Source organism: Alosa alosa, chromosome 4, assembly GCF_017589495.1.
Source record: "Alosa alosa isolate M-15738 ecotype Scorff River chromosome 4, AALO_Geno_1.1, whole genome shotgun sequence".
NCBI classification, from domain to species: domain Eukaryota; kingdom Metazoa; phylum Chordata; class Actinopteri; order Clupeiformes; family Clupeidae; genus Alosa; species Alosa alosa.
The window spans coordinates 34,609,596-34,616,134 of record NC_063192.1 but is presented as its reverse complement, the minus strand read 5'-3'; the positions used below and the strand labels follow the sequence as shown (position 1 = coordinate 34,616,134).

Genomic DNA, 6,539 nt, shown 5'->3' with positions numbered 1-6,539 from the left:
ACTAATTCACAGACTGGGATAAATGCAGAGACCAAATTCCCCTCACGGGATCAAGAGTTCTACTTATACCTACTAACACTTCTACACTGTTTTGGTCTTTTGTGGTCGAATGTCTTTTCTTTTCTTTTCTGTTTTTTCTTTCTGATGTGACGAAGATCTCCTGTGGCCAATCGTTTTTCTTTCTGATGTGACGAAGATCTCCTGTGGCCAATCGTTTTTTCTTTCTGATGTGACGAAGATCTCCTGTGGCCAATCGTTTTTTCTTTCTGATGTGACGAAGATCTCCTGTGGCCAATCGTTTTTCTTTCTGATGGAGGACCCCTGATAAAAGACGTGCATGTTTCTGATGGAGGACCCCTGATAAGACGTGCATGTTTCTGATGGAGGACCCCTGATAAGACGTGCATGTTTCTGATGGAGGACCCCTGATAAGACATGCATGATGGAGCACACCTGATAAAAGACGTGCATGTTTGTTTTGTCAACTCGTTTAATTCCGTACACCAGCATGCAGCTGATGCATCTGACAAGAACTTGTTTGACTTGCCGGGTGTGTGTGGGGTATTGTGTATGTTCCTTTGGGCGTTGCTCTGTGTGTGTGCGTGTGTGTGTGCGCGTGTGTGTGTGTGTGTGCAGAGGGTGTTATGTGGGAAAGATTTTTTGTCATATTAGTTTGTGTGTGTCTGTCTGTCTGTCTGTCTGTCTGTCTGTCACACACACATCATAATGGCACACACACACACATCATAATTTCACGCACGCACGCACGCACGCACACACACACATACATCATAATCTCTCATACACACGCACATACACACACATCATAATCTCACACACACAAACACACCTCCTTTACGGTAAAAGTCACACTCTCCCAGTATTTGTGGACAGTTCTGTTTAATGAACTATTGCTTTGAAATGACAGTGTTTTGTCCCATAAAAATCATTTACAAAAACAATGTTGTCTTCCCTCTTCCTGGAAACGATGTGTTCTCTGCACTTTAGGCCAAAGAGCAGGGTGGTGAACGCCCCACAGTGCTGCAGGCTGCGTGTGAACGCTGCTATTCCCACCACCTGGCTTTACGAGAGTCATTCCTGCACCACTTTAGACTCTTTATTGGCCTGTTTGTGTCCGTCGGGACAATGGACCAGGCCGCAGGAGCCATGCCAACCCTGCACTACTCCCAGTCCCCAGCAGGTGGCAGCACCTACTCATGTGTAAAGCTGTCAGAACATCCTTCAGTGGTTCCCCAAGCTTTAATTCGAAGCTGATGATTACACACACAGACACACACGCACGCACACACACACACACACAAACTCTCCCCTTTTGTGAGCAGTGGTCATCTTTCTCTCTTTGTTTCTGGTTCAGCTCTATGAAGTCTCAGCTTTGCCCTCTCTCTCTTCCTATCTGTGAGTTGTTTTATGTTCCACATTTTTCTTTCTGTCTCCTTCAACACTTCCTTTCTCCATCTTTCCATCTCTTAATCTCTCTCTCTTAATCTCTCTCTCTCACACACACACACACTATCTCTCTCTCTCTCTCTTAATCCTTGAATTTCCCCTTGGTGATCAAGAAAGAAAGAAAGAAAGAAAGAATCTAATCTCTCTCACACACACACACACACTATCTCTCTCTCTCTCTCTCTCTCTCTCTCGTTCTCTGCAGTACACTGAGCTGAGAGGGAGTTGTACTGTGGCTATTCTGACATGTAACACATCTCCCGCTCCTTCCATTTGATGTGCTATGTCCGCTGCCTGGGTCTGTGTCCCGCTCCTTCAGAGGGATCCTATCTCTTTAGAAAAGCCCACTCTTTTGTTGTCTTAGGGAGACTAGCTCAAAGCAGTCTTCATAACGAGTCTCTTCATCAAACGAAGCCCGTTGTTGTTGCAGGGGGTGGGGGGTTGGGGGCGCTGGTTTGAAGTGGCCCTACTAAGGACACTCATTATAAAGGAAAGATTATTGCCAAAGCAGGAACAGCCGCTGTCAAAGGGTGACTTAATTAAAATGCAGCGATGGCGTCCCATCTCGGAGATCACGTAGGGTCCAGCGACCGAGGTCTGGGCAGGACGCCGGTCGGTACCGACCCGTCTCCCGCAGGTCTCGGGTTCCAGTGGCCTGCGTTTGAAAGCGCTGAGGGGGAGGATATTTTCGGACCACCACTTGAAAAACTCTTCTGAGAGGTTCTGAGCTCGTCCCTACACAGGCCCCCTATAGAAACCACTCAGGGTGGGGGGTGGGGTTGTGGAAGAGGGGGTGGGGGTGGGGGTCCACTCAGGATGGGGTTGTCGTGGGGGTCCACTCCAGCATCCTGTTTAGAGTGGGGCTTAGGAGGGCTAATTGGTGCTCTGAAAGGCCTGAGTCTGGGTCTTTGGACTCGAGAGGTTCTGTGATCAGCATCACAAGACTGGTCTACAAAGCCACTGCTCCTTCACACACACACACACACACACACACACACATACATACACACACAGCCACTGCTCCTTCACACACACACACACACACACACACACACAGCCACTGCTCCTTCACACACACACACACACACACACACACACACGCACACACACACACACAGTGTTTCCTATACATTGACTAATCTGTGTCGCCACACATTAATATTCTATGTTTAATCTCAATTTAATTGAATTTAAATTAAAATAAGATCAAATCTCGCGGCGCTTTCACGACGCAGCCCTTTCCTTTACCCCGCCCGGCTCTTCTCAGCCCGCTGCCCCTCCTCTGCATGTGCATTTAACAAAATATTAACATTGTTGAAGGATTGTTGTTTGCCACATAGAAGCATTGCATAGAAGACGCTGGCTAAATTGTTTATTAAATCCGGCTTTGAGCATCGTGACCATGCTGGGCAAATTTGTTCAAAACTGCTGCATTGAAGTTAACCTGCTTTGGGTCTTATCACATGTAGGCTACATTGGGGAGACTAAGTTAGGATTATGCAATTAAGCAATATCTCAAAGCTAAATGGGAATACTGTTTGGATGTCTTAGCATGCTTAGTCTGCCTACAGCTGCTTGTCAATTTCTGTTGAAGGGCTCATTTTATTGACTCTGACTCTGAATGTTTGCAAAATCCTAAGTAAAATGGAAAAGTGTTTCCAAAATTCAAAAGTGCTTGTCCCAAGGAGAAGGTACTGAACCTTTTATTTTAACTATGTAGAAAATGTAATGAATTGCATCATCAGCAGCCTTTTAACTGTGTTACAATCATAATTGCAAGGGTTCCCTCACGAATGTCTTAAAGTGACAAGCACTCAATTAGACCTACACACTACCAAGACGATATTAATACCCCCGATATTAATACCACCACAAATTGAATCCAATTCTGTGGGAAACACTGCACACACACACACATGTGGGCAGCCGTGGCCTACTGGTTAGCACTTCGGACCTGTAACCGGAGGGTTGCTGGTTCAAACCCCGACCAGTAGGCACGGCTGAAGTGCCCTTGAGCAAGGCACCTAACCCCTCACTGCTCCCCGAGCGCCGCTGTTGATGCAGGCAGCTCACTGCGCCGGGATTAGTGTGTGCTTCACCTCACTGTGTGTACACTGTGTGCTGTGTAATTCACGGATTGGGAGCAAATTTCCCTCACGGGATCAAAAGAGTATATATACTTACACTTATACACACACACATACACACACACACAGGCACTGCTCCTTCACACACACACACACACACACACACACTCCTTCACACACATACAGGCACTGCTCCTTCACACACACACAGCTCCTTCACACACATACACACACACACACAGGCACTGCTCCTTCACACACACACACACACACAGCTCCTTCACACACACACACACAGCTACTTCACACACACACACACACACAAGCTCCTTCACACACACACACACAGCTCCCTTCACACACACACACAGCTCCTTCACACACACACACAGCTCCTTCACACACACACAGCTCCTTCACACACATACACACACACACTCACACACACACACACACACAGCTCCTTCACACACACACACACACAGCTCCTTCACACACACACACACAGCTCCTTCACACACACACACACACACACAGCTCCTTCACACACACACACACACACACACAGCTCCTTCACACACACACACACACACAGCTCCTACACACACACAGGTCCTTCACACACACACACACACACACACAGCTCCTTCACACACACACACACAGCTCCTTCACACACACAGGTCCTTCACACACACACACACACAGCTCCTTCACACACACAGCTCCTTCACACACACACACACAGCTCCTTCACACACACAGGTCCTTCACACACACACACAGCTCCTTCACACACACAGGTCCTTACACACACACACACAGCTCCTTCACACACACACACACACAGTTCTCTCTCTCTCTCTCTGCGTTTTCATCTTCTCTGGCTCTCTCTTTTCTCTTCCTCGTTCTCTTTTTGTCTGTCTTTCATTTCTTTCCCTCCCTCTCTCTCTCTCTTTCTTCCCCCCATCTTACTCTCTCTTTTTCTCTTAACATTACAGACGCGCATGTGAAGTTTCCATGCCAACGGGCGCTCAGCTCTGGTGTGAGTGCGTTTGGCGTGGCGTGGCGTGGCGTGGCCTTGACCGGTGCGGGGGTCATGACAAGTGTGTGGCTCTGTGGAGCGGTGTGTGATTAAGCACTTAAATGTTATCTCTAATTAGCCCGGTATGGAGGACGCGGCGATCGTCTTCCAGAGTAAACAGTCTGCGGTGTGTGTGTGTGTGTGTGTGTGTGCGAGCAGAGCGACGGCCCGTTCTCACGGGGTACCTTTCACCTGTTGCCGCCGTGCAGCGGTTCTCTGGGTTCCGTGGGGAGAACCCCGATCCCAGAGGTGGGAACAAGAGGAAGGGGGTCGACTTCCTGTCCGTCTGAAGGCCCCCAGAACCTACACACACACACACACCAGAACTCTCCTATTTAACCCACACATAACCCAGCCGCGGCTGGAGACACACACACACACACACACACTTCCGATTGCTACAGAGAAGCCTCTGCAGCTCAGCACATAAAAACACGTCTATTCTGAGTGTGTGTGAGTGAGTGAGAGAGAGAGGGAGAGAAAGAGAGAGAAATAGAGGGAGGGAGAGAGAGAGAGAGATAATGTGTGTGTGTGTGTGTGTGTGTGAGAGAGAATTGAATTTTCATAAACTCTTTATTACAATTAAAATACATCAAAATCAACTTGACAATGTACTCAAAAAGTAAAAGTTAGGAAAGTTAATTAAAGTAATGTGCAATCTGTAGCTTGTCATTCTCAACAACACACATCATGCTGTTGTGGCACCATTTTTCCTCAAAACATCAAGAATCTTCATAGATTTTATAAAATGAAAAATCAATCAACATATCACAACCTTACAAGAATAGAAAACAACCATTAGGATATCAACATCTACATCCTGCTCAACTTTTCCTTTTTACGACTAACATATATCGCCATCTCTTTGCTTGCCCAATCAGAAAGTTTAGGAGTTGACACTTGTGCGATAAGCTTTTTGTACATATTTAATAAAATGAAAATCTCAGAAGAAAACTTTCATCAAACTTAAAAGAAAAGTGTCATCAATACAGCAAAAGAGGTCTGAGCCTCTGGCAGTGTACAAAGGCATGGAATACAGTCTCCCTTACATTCACTGCTATTGCACCATGCAGAATATGCATTGTAGATCAAACGCCAGCTTTTTTAGTTAATGGTGACTTGTACAACGCCGGGCCATTGTGGTTTGACATCATTTTCAACCTGCAAACTTCACGCCAGGGTGTATCCACCCTCTTGTCCAGAGACCTTTTATTTAGGGAGAGAACACACAGTTTATACAATGATTTACTAGTTGCAGCTGTAGGACCCAGGAAAACTAAACTATCTGAGAGTAAGTAGCAACCAGTGCAACCTGTTAAATCTGGAAGTAGAGTAAGTCTGGGAAAGGGGTCATGGCAGTCAGGACTACACTCCCCCCCAAAATAATCTCCAAGCAATTGCATCTCCTCCCCAGTTAGGAACAACCGCCATTTCCCAAGTAGCTGATCAACTATCCTAATGGACTTCACACTAAGTGTTGAGCTAAAGTATGGCTATTACTGAAATCAGGACCAGCAAACTCTACTAGATCCCCAAGGGTTGTAACTCCAGAGCTGATAAGCTTAGAAGTAGGTACTGTACCAGGGACAAATCCTGACTCACATCAAGAACCGAAACATGAATCAGAGGCTCCTTCAACAACCAGAATAATGAGCTTGTCTCTTTGTCGTGGAAGTTGTATTATAAATAGAGACCAGACTTTAAACATATTCTTATAAAATGCAGGAAGCAAATTAAGATTCATTCTATTTGGATTAAACCAGAACAAAGACCTATCTAAGCCCAACCCTTCAAAAAGTTGTAAAATACAACAGGCTGCAGCTTTTCCAGCTTGAGTCCACTGATCCTGGGAGAAGACGGCTGTACAAACTGCAGGCCTGAAGGCAGCAGTTCGACTCTGT

General features: G+C 46.3%; 1 long non-coding RNA gene across 1 annotated transcript in view; it reads right to left on the bottom strand.

The window, feature by feature from the left end:
- LOC125293761 overlaps positions 1-6,539 on the bottom strand; it is a 30,226-nt gene continuing 23,687 nt past the window's right edge. Inside the window, exons 2-3 of the long non-coding RNA XR_007193417.1 lie at positions 4,831-4,941; positions 1-321 (exon numbers count right to left, since the gene is read on the bottom strand). This is a non-coding gene — a long non-coding RNA (uncharacterized LOC125293761). The remainder of the gene's footprint in view (positions 322-4,830; positions 4,942-6,539) is intronic.